The 15,587-nt window shown below is 41.8% G+C and overlaps 1 non-coding gene and 1 pseudogene across 1 annotated transcript; one reads left to right on the top strand and one right to left on the bottom strand.

Moving 5' to 3' along the window:
• Positions 1–9,352, top strand: LOC107277896 (putative wall-associated receptor kinase-like 16; annotated as a pseudogene).
• A 2,352-nt stretch (positions 9,353–11,704) lies between these two features.
• On the bottom strand, positions 11,705–11,811 carry LOC112937533 (small nucleolar RNA R71). Its single transcript, XR_003240198.1, has one exon. It is a non-coding gene; the product is annotated as a small nucleolar RNA R71 (small nucleolar RNA).
• Positions 11,812–15,587: the final 3,776 nt, after the last annotated feature.

The raw sequence follows: 15,587 nt of genomic DNA, 5'->3' as shown, positions 1-15,587 counted from the left end.
ATGATCTTGACGTTATAGGAGCTATAGAAATCATCGGGTAATTTTGATAAAACTCGTGAAGTTGGCGGTGGAGGACATGACATTGTATACAAAGGAATATTAGACATAGATGTTGTTGCCATTAAGAAATTAATCAAGGATCGTAGTGTAGAGAAAAATATATGATTTTATAAATGAAGTTGTAATCCTTTCTCAAGTCAATCATAGAAATGTGGTGAAGTTTTTGGGATGCTGCCTTGAGACAGAAGTTACAACGTTAGTTTATGAATTCGTTTTAAATGGATCTATCATCTTCACATTATTAGGGACTAATATCTATATCATGGGATGACCCGATAAGGATTGCACTTAATGTCAGTAGAGCCTTGATCTATCTACATTCAGACCCTACAATCACTAAAATTTCATAGAGATATCAAGGCATCGAACATAATATTGTCTAGTGAAGGCATATATTGCTACTAACTATTTATTTTCTTCGTAAACAAAAGGGAGAAAAGTGCTATACTAAGTGGGGGCATTGGCCCTCTCACTTTTGAGAAAAGTGCGAGGGCCAATGCCCCCACTTAGTATAGTACACTAGAAAATCGGCCTCTAGTTGTTATATATTTATTTATTTGAAACAATCATTATTTTGTAAACAAAACACATGTGCTACATTATGTTGCAAACATACAAAATTAATTCTGGCACTTGTTGTCCCCTTCATAAGATACAAAATAAAGTTGCATAAGGTAAAGAAGATGAAAGAGAGATATTTTAAGAAAAATCATTGGTTGCTACTTTGATAAAACTCATGACTTGCATGTTGTTTCCATTAAGAAACCAAGGATTATAGTGCTGAGAGAAATAGATGATTTCATAAATGAAGTTGCAATTTATTCTCAAGTTAATCATTGAAATACCGTAAAGCTTCTAGGTTTTTGCCTTGAGGTATAGAAGTTCCATTATTGGTTAATTATGAGTTTATTTCAAATGGATCTCTTGATCATCATCTTCATGCTGATGGGCCAGTTTCTCTATCATGGGATGACCGAGTAAGGATTGGTCTTGAAGTCGCTTGAGCTTTGGTCTATCTACACTCAGCTACTGCAATACCAATATTCCATAAGAGATATCAAGACATCCAACATACTTTTCTACGACAATTTAATAGTAAAGATATTTGACTTTGGAGCTTCAAGGTACATCCCGATTAATCAAACTGAGGTGACTACAGTCATTCAAGGAACAATTGGCTACTTAGATCCCATGTACTATTATACACGTTGTCTAACACAGATAAAAGTGATGTTTTAGTTTTGGTGTTCTTCTTATAGAACCGCTTACTAGAAAAAACTAGCCCACATATAGAACTGATGAATGGTGATAGTCTTGTTTTACATTTTCTGTCGCTACTCCGAGAAAGAAAGTTGTTTGAAATAATAGATCTTCAAGTTATGGAAGGTGAAGATAAGTATCAAAGAAGTAGCAAAACTAGCGGCAATGTGTACTAAGTTGAATGGACAAGACCAGCCGATGGATAAGGTTTTTAAAATATAACATGATGCTAGACTTACTATTTTTTTAAGAGATAAACTTGATGGGAGGGGAGGGGACGATGATGCTCTGGTTACTCCCTCTCCCCCGGAAGGTTGGAATTGACTATGGCAAGGCTCTCGAATCCCAAATTCTGGATTTTTTCAGTTCTCCTATTCATTTCTCTCCCCACTTAGGCTCTACCCCTTTCAAGTTGGTGGTTGATTTTGTGAGGTTCAATTTTCGTCTCACCACTAAATTGGTGGCCATTGCTCTTTAATCCTGCCTTGGTGGCACTCCTCACAGTTTTGAGGTTCATCATCTCAAGGGTAACAGTTTATCCTTCCTGGTTTGCAACAAAAGGGTGGGGCTTCATATCTATTCTCTTCGTAATTTTATTGGCAAGGATTTTCATGTCAGATTTTTCTTATGGAGCAATGGTGGTCCGAATTGGCGCAAGGAATTCTTATCTTGGCAATTAGAAGAAGCAAATCAATGGACCTTGGTTTCCAAGCACAAGCGTCCTTCTGGGTTTCAGCAATCTTATGCCTCTATTGTCAGATCCAAAAGCAAAAATCATGTGGGCAAACCCTCAGTGTTCAAGAGACTGCTTCTTGCTAATGGTGCTTCGTTTGATCGTATGAAAGATTGCTCTTCCTCAGGTCTCTCTAGCACCAATTGTCGATCCACCTTCCGCTGTAAGGCCTGCCACAATTATGGACATTTGGCCCACTCTTGCCTTTCGCGGGTTAGGAAGGTTTGGAGGAAAAAGGCCTCGGAAACTTTCACGGAGAAATCAAAGGACCTCATTCCTTATTCAGTCGCTTCGCCTTCCGTTCTCTCTCCCACTACCTCCCCTGCCAAACAGTGTCATCTCCCTCCCTCCGCCACAGAAAACCATCTCCTGCTTCCTTCTCCATCTCCCATGGCGAACCTCCCTGATGCCGAGTTCCGGCCGGAGCTGTTTCTTCCCCACGGCACCAACATCGAAATCCCCTGGAATGGCCGCTCGCCTCGGGCCGACTTCACCTTTCAAGGTACTGTGCACAGGACACATGAAAATTTTGCTGCCGTAGTCACTGATCCCTAGCCCCCTGTGCATTTTCTCGGTCAGTTGATCCATGAAGTTGCAAATATTATTGAGCATTAGCATCGTATGCATGTTGTTAGGATCCAAAGGTACCCACTAGCTCTCTGCATTGTGCAACTCTCCTCCGCCCTGGCTAGGGATGTTCTAGTTGCTAGTGAGCCTGTTCTCTTGGGTAATTGGTTCCATGCTTGGTTCGTAAAACATGATCAGTTAGCAAACTGGCATAATTTCCCTTTCACTAGAGAAGGTTGGCTAATGTTTCTTGGGATTCCGCTTCATATGAAAACTCGACAAATCATTGTTCAAGCCACTAACCTTTTGGGGAATTCATAGACTGGCATTATCAAGACAGGGTTCTCGGGAGGGTTTTGGTGAAAGCCAGGTATAAGATTGTCAGTGATATGCCTCGTAAACTGGTTATGAGTGACGCCATGGCTTATGGGGGCCAAGGTCAGTCCTGGACCTTCCATGTTTTTGTTCTCTAGGGGGAGCCCACTGATCTGCTGCCTGGAGATGAGGACCTTCCAACTATCTGGGAAATGATTCCCCCAAACCCTCATCTCAACGAGCATAAGCATCAAGGCAACTGGGGGAATAATGCAAATCATGATATCAAGCATAACCATAATGGGCTGGAACATGAGATTGATCATATGAGGGAGCAACAGGATGAAAATGATATGTTAGTGGAACCTATCCCTGGGGAACAGCAAGACTCCATCACAGTGCATGATTTTTCCTCTGAGGGCACAATCTCAACATTTCTGTTGGACCAGCAGCAGCACTTGGGCTAGCAGATCATTCCCTATGCTCTCCCAATTCCTACTTTGCCTATCATTAAGCTACCTGAGGTCTTTTGTTTGGCAGTAGCAAATGGAGATTTTAAGCCCCTTCTGCTGTCATGTCAGCCCCCTATGCCGCTCTGTAGCCATGTTTCAAAGATGGTCCCTTGTCTCTACTCGCTGGAATATCTCAGTCAACCTTTCATTGTTCCAGGCTCTTGGTGACAGTCCTAGCCCAGCCAAGAGACAAAAGACTTCAAGGATTGATAACCCTGTTGTCAGAGCACTTCAGTTTTCAGTTATTGATGAGGCTTCTCAACCAGCTCCAATCACACCCAAGCCAAGAAAATCCAGACCAAAGGTGCCAATCACCTCTGCAAACCTTAGGAGAAGCCCAAGATTCCTGGGCCAAGACAAGATGGACCTGGCCTTTGATGTGCCCAAAAAGAAATCCAAAGTGCAGCCCATCAAGAAATTCAAGTTTGAAGCCGGCAAGGGGCTCCCCCCTCCCATTCCTGTTCTAACAGCTGCAGAAGATTGGGGTGGATTATTGTGGGCTGCTTCCTGAGGAAGTAGCTGAAGACAAACTCTCTCAGCCCAAAAAATGAATTTTCCAAATGGTTGTAATAATCAAGCTCTGTGGAGCTTTGCTACTCTGCTATGTAATAGGGTAGCTATTCTCTTTTGCTGGAGCCCTTATTATTTGTGGTTATGGAACTACTGCTATGTGAAATGGCTTTGGAACTCTTGTTGCTGCTATTTGTCTACTGATAACTCCTGTTGTGCTTCTGATGTTTTACTCGGTTTGATGAAAGGGTTTTCTCTGAATGTTCAGTGGAGTTTGTGGTGCGGGGTCATAGTTATCTGCGTCGGTAAATCTCTCTTTTCAGTTCTACCCCCATGAATAACAATATCAACAGATCCTGCAACATCCTTTGTTAGAATATCAGAGGAATAAACTCCTCCCACAAGTGGCTGGCTTTATCTGAAAAAATTGCAGAATCCTCTTGTTCAGTTATTTGCCTCCAAGAGACTAAAAAAGAAGTGTTCGACCATTCCTACCTGCAAAAATTTTGCCCTAGACGCTTTGACAAGTTTGTTTTTCAGCCATCCTCTGGTGCTTCAGGTAGCCTAATCATAATCTGGAATAGTAGTGTCCTTACTAGCACTCTAATTTCTTGTCTCCCCTTTGCTATAACCATGCAGTTTTTTCAACCTCATCCCGACATGAAACCTGGAACCTCACAAATATATATGGCCCATGTGCGGGTGAGTTACGAAATAATTTTGTTTCCTGGTTATATAACCTCGAAGTGGATTTGAATCAGAACTGGATTTTCATGGGAGACTTTAACTTCATCCGATCAGTTAAAAATAGAAACCTTCCTGGTGGAGATGTAAATGATATTATGCTTTTTAATGAGATCATTAGCAATGTGGGTCTGACTGAAATCCCCCTCACAGGTATGGCTTACACTTGGAGTAATATGCAAGATCAACCTCTTTTACAGCAACTAGACTGGGTGTTCACCTCCACTGCCTGGAACCTAGCCTTCCCAAACACTTCAGCTACTGCTCTATCAAAATACATATCTGACCATGCTCCATGTCTAATCAGCATAGAAACCTCAGTTCCTAGAGCCAACCTCTTCAGGTTTGAAAATTTTTGGGTAGATATGCCAGGTTTTCAAGATCTTGTTCAACAGTCATGGAATACTAATGTCAGAAGCTCTAATCAGACAGTAATCCTGAATGGAAAACTAAAAAATCTCAAAAGAAAGCTGAAATTTTGGAGTAAAAGGCTATCCAATTTGCACACTCTAATCACAAATTGCAATGAAGTTCTGGTGTTTTTGGACAGTATCGAGGAACAAAGGCCTCTTCTTATTCATGAATGGAACTTTAGATCAATTCTAAAGAATCATATCTTGGTTCTTCTGAAATACAAAAATGAGTTTTGGAGGAAACGATATACTGCTAGGTGGGTTAAATTTGGTGATGAAAATCCCTCCTTTTTTCAAGCCTCTGCTACTGACAGCTACAGAAGGAATAAAATTTCCCACCTGAAGTTAGACGACAACAGGATAGTCACCACTCATGAAGAAAAAGCTCAGGCCCAGTTCAATACCTATTTTCAGAGAATGGGCACTGCTGTTTTGTCAGAAAATCATCTCAACCTGAATGGCTTGCTACATACAGACACTGATCTAAACCATTTGACATCCATTCCATCTGAGGAAGAAATGAATAATATCATCAAGAACATGCCTCTTGATAGAGCCCCAGGCCCTGACGGATTCAATGGATTGTTCCTAAAGAAGTGCTGGCACATCATCTCTGCAGACTTCTAAGAACTTGCAAGGCAATTTTTCATCAATGGCTCATCCATTGCAAATTTCAACAACTCTTTCATCACCTTAATCCCAAAGAAGTCTAACCCTGAATCACCAAATGACTTCAGACCAATTGCTTTACAGAACTCCTCCCTTAAGTTCATATGTAAGATTACGACAAATAGGTTCCAATCAGTCATCATGTACGTCATTCACCCAAATCAATATGGTTTCATGAAAGGGAGGACCATCCAATATTGTTTGGCATGGTGTTTCGAGTATATTCATCAATGCCACCAAAGCAAAAAAGAGATTGTGATCCTTAAAATCGACTTTGAAAAATCTTTTGATATGGTGGACCACGTAATAATCCTACAAATTTTGAGAGCAAAGGGTTTCAATGAGATTTGGGTAAACTGGACTAAAAACATTTTATCCTCAGCTTCCACCTCTATCCTGCTCAATGGGGTCCCAGGAAAAGATTTCAAATGCAAAAGAGGAGTCAGACAGGGTCACCCTCTCTCTCCTTTCCTTTTTGTCATGGCAGCTGGTCTGCTGCAGTCTATAATCAATTCTGCTCATGACTCTGGCATTCTGTCTCAGCCCATCCCACAACCTGGTGCGAAATTCCCCATTATACAGTATGCGGATGATACCCTCATTATCTTGCCAGCTGATCAAAAAGAGATTTTCTGTCTTAAAGGTCTCCTTCAAATCTTCTCCCTCTCCACTGGTCTGAAAATTAACTTTCATAAATCTTGTATGATCCCAATCAATGTGGATGAGCAAAATATGGAAATTCTTGCGGGCACCTTTGGCTGTTTCATAGGCTCTATGCCTTTCACTTATCTCGGTCTTCCAATGGGTTCAACCAAACCTAGAATAATTGATTTTGCCCCTCTAGTAGACAGAATTGAGAGAAGGCTCCCTTCCACAGCGGCCTTCCTGAATCATGGTCAGCGCTTAACAATGGTAAACTCAGTACTTTCCTCCCTGCCGACATACTATATATGTTCGCTTAAACTTCCAAAGAAGGTTATTCAACATATTGACAGGGCAAGAATGCACTGTCTTTGGAGGAAATCAAGGGATCCTAATGCTAAAGTTCATTCCTTGGCTGCTTGGGACTTGGTGTGTCAGCCTAAAAAGAAGGGAGGTCTTGGAGTCATCAACCTGGAGCTACAAAACATAGCTCTTCTACTCAAGCATCTAGATAAGTTCTACAATAAAAAGGATCTGCCATGGGTTAACCTGATTTGGGACAAGTATTACTCAAACTCTGTTCTGCCCCCGCATGCCATGTGGAAAAGGGATCCTTTTGGTGGAAGGATGTACTCAGATTGACTCCAATTTTTCGAGCCATTTCTTTGGTTAAAGTTGGTCTTGGTGTGTTGATGCGAAAAACACACACTGGCCTGAAAGATCTGCTTAACTTCTGTGCAGGTCCAAAATCTTGCCTTTAAGTTCGTGAGCGTGCCAGTTGATTTGATTATGCAATCAACAAGAAAAAGAAACAAGAAAACCATAGTTAAATCCATAAACGATAGCCGATCGGCTGGTTGCCGATGACATATCATTTATCTTTGAGCCGATGTCACATTGGAATCGATCGGCTGTCATGAGTAAATAAGATAAAACTAAATCTACTCGATCGGCCGTAGATATTAACAATATATAATCTTTACTTCGATACATATTTAAACCAAGTGATTGGGGTAGATCGGTCGCCATGCTGAGACAGTATAAATCACTTAAGTCGAAATATATATTAAAGCAAAGATTATATAAATGTTTATAGCATAGCCGATCAGATAGATCTAGCATGTATCGGCTAATACTCTGATACCACTCTATACTAAGATATCAAGACAAGCAGAATATATTAAACAAAAAGCCTAATATACCGTAATGAAATGAGATCTTAATATAAAGGGCAGACTTAGCATAACAATCAAGCACAGGGGATATAAAATGGCTAAATCAGGTAAGATCGGCTGAAACCCCGATACTATCTCTCTTGATAATCATAAAACAGGCTAGATATCACAATTATAGATAGAACTCAATAGATCGAACTTAACCGATGCAACATTAAGCATAAAAATAAGTATAAGATCTAAGCAAGATGATGAAAATCTCTAAAAGATGGTAGATACACGATATAATCTAACTTAATAACGAAACATAACACTATCGGTCACTTCCCGACAATGAGAATCAGCCGATAACAAGCTATATGATGTAACTAACAAAGATTGCAACGTGTATATGATAACTCGACGAACAGCTCCGAAGCCATCGCCACTGAAATCGGCTGCATCACCTCTATCGGCTGTCCTCTGTCCGATCCATCTCAGCCAATGCAAACTCCAGCCGATGTCGTCGCAGCCGATGCATACTCTGTTCTTTGAATCCATCTCCTTGCCGAATCCGCCTTGATTCCAATGTTAAACCTAGTCCATATATTACCAAATTTAGTCGTTAACATGGTGACACAACACCTTTTTGGAAGGATAATTGGTCAGGGCGTTTTTTAGAGGATTATCTGAGCACCCTATTCTCATTTGCCAAAAATAAGGACATATCTATCAAAGGTTTCAAATCTCGGAATCACTTAGATGAGATCTTTTATACTCCTCTCCCCATCCAAGCAATTCAGGAATGCCACCTTCTTTCTATCACTCTTCAAACTTTAAACTCAAATCATATGGAAGACCAATGGACATACATTTGGAACTCTCCCCATTATCAACCGAAAAGAGTCTATGACCTGTTTTTCACCCATATTCAACCTGAAATTCCCTTGACTCTCATCTGGAAAAGCAAATGCACACTCAAGTTGAAAGTGTTTCTTTGGCTACTTTTATTGGACAGATTAAACACTAAAGAGCTGATGCAACGAAGACATTTCAATACCCAAGGGGGAGCTTCATGTGTTACATGCAACAACTCGACCACAGAAGACTTTCTTCATCTCTTCTTTGCCTGCCCCTTTGCCCAACAATGTTGGCATTTCCTCGGCATAATCTGGGATCTAAATCTGAATTTCATGAACATGATCATTGCAGCATATAGGAACTTCCCTCATCCCTTCTTTATGGAAGTTTTGGCAATTTGTTGCTGGCATCTCTGGAGTAGGCGAAATGACCTGATCTTCAATGGTATCCAAGCAAAATTTGGCAAATGGAAGGCTGATTTCAAGGATGAGTTTACTCTGCATTTGCATAGAGTAAAGGAGACAGAAAAACCATTGTGGCAATCATGGATTAATAGCATTTATTAACTAGCTTGCGTTTCAGGCGGTCTTTTCTTCTTTCTTTCTTCCCCCCTGTTGTATTCCCTCTGTACAGTTTCCCTTGTATTTTGCCGTTCTCTTTTTAATATATTTGCGCAGTAGGAGCCTCTCCTGCTGTTTTAACCGTCAAGACCAGCCAATGAGAGAAGTGTAAATGACACTTGAAAACTTGCAAGTGAAGATGAAACTTGCTTCAGATAATACAAAACCAAGTATGTGTAATGTATCTCAAATCGCAAGGCCTTGCATGTCAAGTAGAGGGGACCCTACGGAAGCAGTAAGTAGGCAATACAACATGGAAGACGAGATAGTGTTGGAAAGGTATCCAAGATGATATTGTGCTTTAGCGTACAAGTCACCACAATATTTTTCCAATGTCATAGGGAAAATATTGTAGTTTTATATATCTTTTTTGGTACAATGTTCTCTTAAATTAAGATAGAAAATATTTGTTTCTCCATTGGTTGAAGAGTATACTAAGTACATAGTATACATAAAAGAAATCTTGCTCGCATCACACATGTAAATAATTGTTGACGGTCGTTATCGATCAGTTTCGACCGTCAATATTACCAAAATAGAGGAGAACAAGTGATGCTTGCAATGCATATATCTGTTAGAATAATAATATTCCACTAGTATAGGGTATACTAACCTTTTGCAGAGAATGACAATAAAGTGGAGGAGACTCGACATCAACACAGACGATAAATCAATCGGACGATGTTGAGAACCAGACTTATGTATGAATAGGCCAAGAAATCAGAAATGACACGACACACTGGGCCAAAATTTACAAGTCTATGGAGGAGAACAACAAAGGAGGCCACCAGCCGAAGATGGGCTGGGTTGGGCCAGCCCATGGTTCGGCCGAACCATAGGGTTCGGCCGAACCTCCCGTGGCACCGATGGATGCAGGGTTTGGATGGATAGCTGGGATTGATCCCCAATGACGGTTGGAGGGTATTACCAACCATTCCAACCGTCACAACCGTCATTACCTGCCTATAAAAGGAGCTCCTCTTCTCACTTCACACACACACCTCAAGCAAGAGCTCTCTCATTTCTCTCAAGTTTAGTTTAGTAGTATCTAGCTGGTGGAATAGAAATAGAGTAGAAATCAGGAGTCCGGAAGCCTTCGGAAGAGTTCGGGTATGGCTCTAGTAGCTTTCCTTTCCTCTTTTGTAAGCTTTGTACTTTTATTAGAATACTCTTCTATATACATTTATGGTATTGAAATACTTTCTGAGTATATGAGTACCTACTTTACATTATGTTCATGTTATATTGAATATATGGCTAGCTTATCTGGGAGATGCTTTGGTGCGGGTATAATATTTGCTTATGCAATTACTCTATGTCATGACGATGATATTAGAGTAGTATCTGGTAGTTTAGACATGGTGTCTAGATTACGGGATATCATTATTTGGGGTTATATGCTACAGATGAGAGGTGGGCCGCTGATGATGACAGCTCAGTACGGGTATTCCTCCGCGCCTGTATATAATCCTAAGTTAATTCCTGAGGAGGGTATTCCTCCGTATTTAGCCCCGATTGTATGGTCATGACGGGCTGTCGTAAGGAACTCGGCAGTCAGGGGTGGCTTCTCGAAGTACCAGGAGGGCATCGGATAGAGGGTATTAGCTAGTATATCGGTTAACTAGAATGCATGTATACTATGTATATTAGAAGTATAGGAATAGATTTTCTTTCTCTCTTCTTCCCACTTAGCTTAGATAATATATTATGAGAATGAGTAGCTAATGCTTGTGTGTCACTCTACCCTTGGATTATCTTAACCCTGCTTAGAATATAATTATCACAAGTAATATATAAAATATTAATCAAGTTCTCTCTACATGATCTTTCCACGGGATAAAATAAATACGATACCCTTGGAATACTCTCGGGTGAAATGCTACAATGGTATATCCGTGCGCTTGCGGATGAACTCTGTAACCATAATATACCAGAGGTATTTCTGCGCCATTGCTGGGAATTATATTTCTAGTAATGACGTTAAGAAATACCAACAAGCATTTCTGGCGCCATTGCCGGGGAAGATTCATAATAGAGATTACCTGAACTAATACTTTATATTTACCTGTGTGTAATCATTTTCCTTTGCAGGCTAACCTTGGTTGTTTTCACTTTTGTTGTGAAAACAGGGTAGTGCATGACTAGTTTCAACTTGCCGGAAAACTTCAAAGAAAATCCAGAAGCTTTCTTCCGGAGCGTCAGGCCGCGAGTCGTTGCTCCGCAAAAAAACTCTACCAACAGAGAAACCAGCCGTACCAGCACCACCGACCTTCAAGATTATGGCTAACAAGACTCTCCGCGAGTTCGCTACTCCCTCTGCTGACAATGTGGCCATTGGGCCGCAGATCAACATGGGAGACGTGGATTTCGACTTGAAGTCTAGCCTCATCACGATGGCGCAGGCTAGCCCGTTCTATAGCAAGCCTAATAAGGATGCCAATGCTCATCTGCAACAGTTCCTGGAGATCTGTAGCACGTACACCATTAAGGGCGTCAGTCCCGACGCCGTCAGGCTGTGACTGTTTCCGTTCTCCCTTCTCGGGAGAGCGAAGAGTGGTTCTATGCCAACCGTGCTGCTGTCAACACCTGGGACAAATGCTCTACGACATTCCTCTCGAAATTCTTCCCGATGGGCAAAACCAATGCCCTTCGTGGAAGGATTTCAAGTTTCCAGCAGACAAGAGATGAGTCTATTCCTGAAGCATGGGAGGGTCTGCAAGAGTACGTGGCCGCTTGTCCTCATCATGGGATGGACGACTGGCTGATCCTGCAGAACTTTTAAAATTGACTCACCCCGATGTCCCGTGATCACCTGGACGCGGCAGCTGGAGGAGCGTTCTTCTCTAAAACGGTTTAAGGAGCCGTTGATCTAATAGAGAAGATGGTCTCCAATATGGGTTGGAGCGAGGAACGACTCCAGACCCGTCAGCGAGGCATGCACACTGTCAAAGAGACGGAATTACTTGCTGCCAAGCTGGGCCTCCTCATGAAACGCTTGGACGACCACGAGAAACGGCCACAAGGCACCGTCAAGGCCTTGGACTCACATGTTACATGTGAGGTCTACGGCGGCATAGGTTATTCTGGGAATGACTGCCCGGAAACGCATAAGGAGGCGATGTACATGGGCAACAACAATGGGTACCGTCCACAAGGAGGTCAGGGGTGGAACCAACCACGCTCATATTATCAAGAAGGTAACAACAACGGTAACTTTTCTAACCAGCCCTCCTTTAAGGATCTCATTTTTGCGTAAGCTAAAACCACTGATGCGCTAAGGAAAAAGCTTGCGGTCAATGACAAGATCCTAGAGAACATAAATGTCAAGTTAGATGGCTTCGCTTCTGCTTTTCAAAACCAGCTGAGTTTTAATAAAATGATAGAAACCCAGCTAGCTCAATTGGCATCCTTAGTCCCTGCAAATGAAACTGGGAGGATTCTGGGGCAACCTGACTCCTCCGTTGAAAATGTCTAAGGCAATCACGACGAGGGGAGGTAAGTCTACTCGTGATCTGCCATATCCTAACCCTGCAGGAACTAACGAGATTGCCAAAGAAGCGCCATCTAGTGATTCGGCTGACAAGGAAGTTCAGCTAGAAAAGACAGTGCCGCAGGAGTACTGCGACACACGTACGGTTGCTGCCGTTTCCTCAACGGAGTATGAAACCGTCAGTGGACGAGGAATTCGCTCGTTTTGTTGAAGTAATCCAGAAGTCATAAAGTCATTATTGGATACTAAACATACTTTCCTACAGATAAAAGGGAACTAACAAACTATTCCTAATTAATAGATAACTTGCCATGCCGTATCCTCCTTGAACTCGGTTACTTCTGGATAAGCTTCCTTTAGTAGATTAATTTCCTTAACCGAATATAGCAGGAATCTGACTATTGGCGACGTAATAATTCTCATCGGCCGATTCTAGGACTCTGAAACCAATACTGATTCTAGGCCGATGATGTCTTCGGGGCTTACCAAATTTCGTTGTTAACAATGTGCTAATGGGTGGATTTGATATATTCCTTTTTTTTTTCCTTGAAAGTGTTCTTGTTCAATTCCTGTAAATTATTCCTTTTCAATTCCTGTAAGAAATAGGTGCTACATAGATCGCAGATTATGCATTGGAATTGTTATTTTCCATCACCCTGATGATCATAATACATTCTTCATCAAAGCGAACTGTGCCATGGGAATGTCCCCACTTCAAGCTGAACTCACTCATTGCTCTACAATTGGCCTCCGTAATTGCTCAAATAATTTTTGAACTTTGCAGATATGATCCACGTTACAGATTATAGCACAATTGCATCAACGTTCAGTAAAGGAGATTTCCAGGAGTATCCCAGACACTGGAGTCTCAGACCAATACTCAGTGAAATGCAGTGTGCGGTACAAGGAAATCATCTACAGGTGAACTGGATTCCAAGAAAGATCAATAGAAAGGCTGACAGGCGCATGATGCTAGGGACAAATTGATTCACAGTTCTCAGTTTGTTTGTAACAATACCACTCACCTAGCTTATCCGCATATCTCTTGTCATGCAGGAAGGGTGGAAAATGTCTTCAGAGGATCTCATTCCTCTATCTCTCATGTATTTTGCTTCTAACTCTATATATCTATATTATATAATACTAAATATATTGAACATTCAAAAGAAAATGATACCTAATTTACTTGGTATGTTTAGATATTATATCCATGCATTCAGTGATATAAATAAGATTGGAAAAAAGTTCTATTTTTGTTAATGTTCGTATTTTATATTCACAATTCATACGAAGGATATTTGTCAGATTATTTTGTACATATAACACAGGATTAATCCTGAAAGGGCCTTGATGTCGCCTAGAGGGGGGTGAATAGGTGTTTCTAAAATTTACTTCAAATCGCAGCGGTTAAAATCAGGGCCCGGAACTTCCTGGCAAAAGGTCCGGAACTTCCTGGCAGCTTTTTCTCACAAGCAGAGAAAGCTGCCCGGAACTTCTGGGGATCTTCCTAGGAACTTCCGGGCAGTTGTGAATTGCTATTTCAAGCACCTCACAACAAGTAAATTAAATCACAAGGAAGCCTAAACCATAGAGAGGTACAACATGTCTCAAACAAGAGTAATACACATGAAAATATACAAGATAGCACAAGTGATCATACAATGGGAGACATGATAGCACAACTAGGCAAATAAGGAGAAAAGCATCACAATCACAAAGATAAAGAGAGTGAGAGGAGACAAACGATTTGTTTCCCGAAGTTCGGATTCTCCACCGAGAATCCTACGTCTCCGTTGAGGAGCTCCAAAGAGCCGGATCCTGATTAACCCCTTGCCTCACCAAGCAAAGGCCTAGGAAGAGGTCTCCGGTATTCAAGCCAACACCCCTAGGTACTTCTCTTTGGTTTCAAGTGACCACTAAGATCCCCAACTTGAACACCAAGAGAACACCACAAGTGAGGCTTGCTCTACCAAAACGACCTCCTAAACCTCAGCTCGGAATTCACTCACCGTGTATTCCGTTTCCTTTCGGAGGTGGAATAACACCCTCACAAACTTGCCCGGGTCAATCCACAACCTTGTTGGAAACTCACGGGCGACACCTAACCGTCTAGGAGGTCACCCTCCAAGAGTAACAAGCTTCAAATGATAGCCCAACGAGATACCCCAAGTGCTCAAGTCATCCTAGCCTTCAAAACCTTCTCCAATCCTCACCACCACCCTCAAAATCACTCTCTCACTCAAGAAGTACACAAGATTTGGGTGGAGGAAGCAAAATCACATTGGAAGAGGCTAGAACAAGCTAGGGAACACAAGAACTAACGTGGAATGGCCAAAGGGTGACCTGGGGACGAGATCCATATATATAACGGCTAGGTGACGTCATCTAGCCGTTACTCACAAGTTTGAACTGGAAACCTGCCAGGAGGTTTCGGGTAAAAGTGCCAGGAACTTCCAGGCAGCACTTAGGAAATTTTTCAACCTCACCTCGGCGCTAGGAAGTTCCGGACAGAACCTCCGGGTGGGACTCTCTGTTCCGAGTAGAGCCATTTTCAAAAACAGCTCCTAAAAATATTTCAACACTTGGACACCACTAAGAGCAATTGTGTTATCTCAGAACCACACTTGGAACCCCTCTTAATAGTACGGTTTTTCCTAAACTCAAAGCGAAAAAGTAAACTAGTCTAACTCAGCTCCGAGTCTTCTCGCCGCTTTGATTTTGATGTTTTGGGGGGGTCTCCAAACATCCTAGTCCACTTCTAAGCAACCTGGGACTAATACACCACTAGGAATGTCATCTTCTTGCTTCACCTTGAGGGTTGTCAACGTCAACGCCATTTCACTATTGGGACTATTCTCACCTACACTCATTAAGCATATTAGTCCCAAATCAATTATACCTTTGCCTTGATCAATGCCCACTTTGGATTTTGACTTGATGTTCATCGAAGAACCACATCCTCTTGATCCTCGGCATTCCATCTCGCGGTCTTCTTATAATTGATACGGATTACTCATAGCTTCAAATGGCCTCGCAC

This window comes from Oryza sativa, chromosome 12, assembly GCF_034140825.1.
Source record: "Oryza sativa Japonica Group chromosome 12, ASM3414082v1".
Taxonomy (NCBI): domain Eukaryota; kingdom Viridiplantae; phylum Streptophyta; class Magnoliopsida; order Poales; family Poaceae; genus Oryza; species Oryza sativa.
This window is presented reverse-complemented; position numbering and strand designations above follow the sequence as displayed.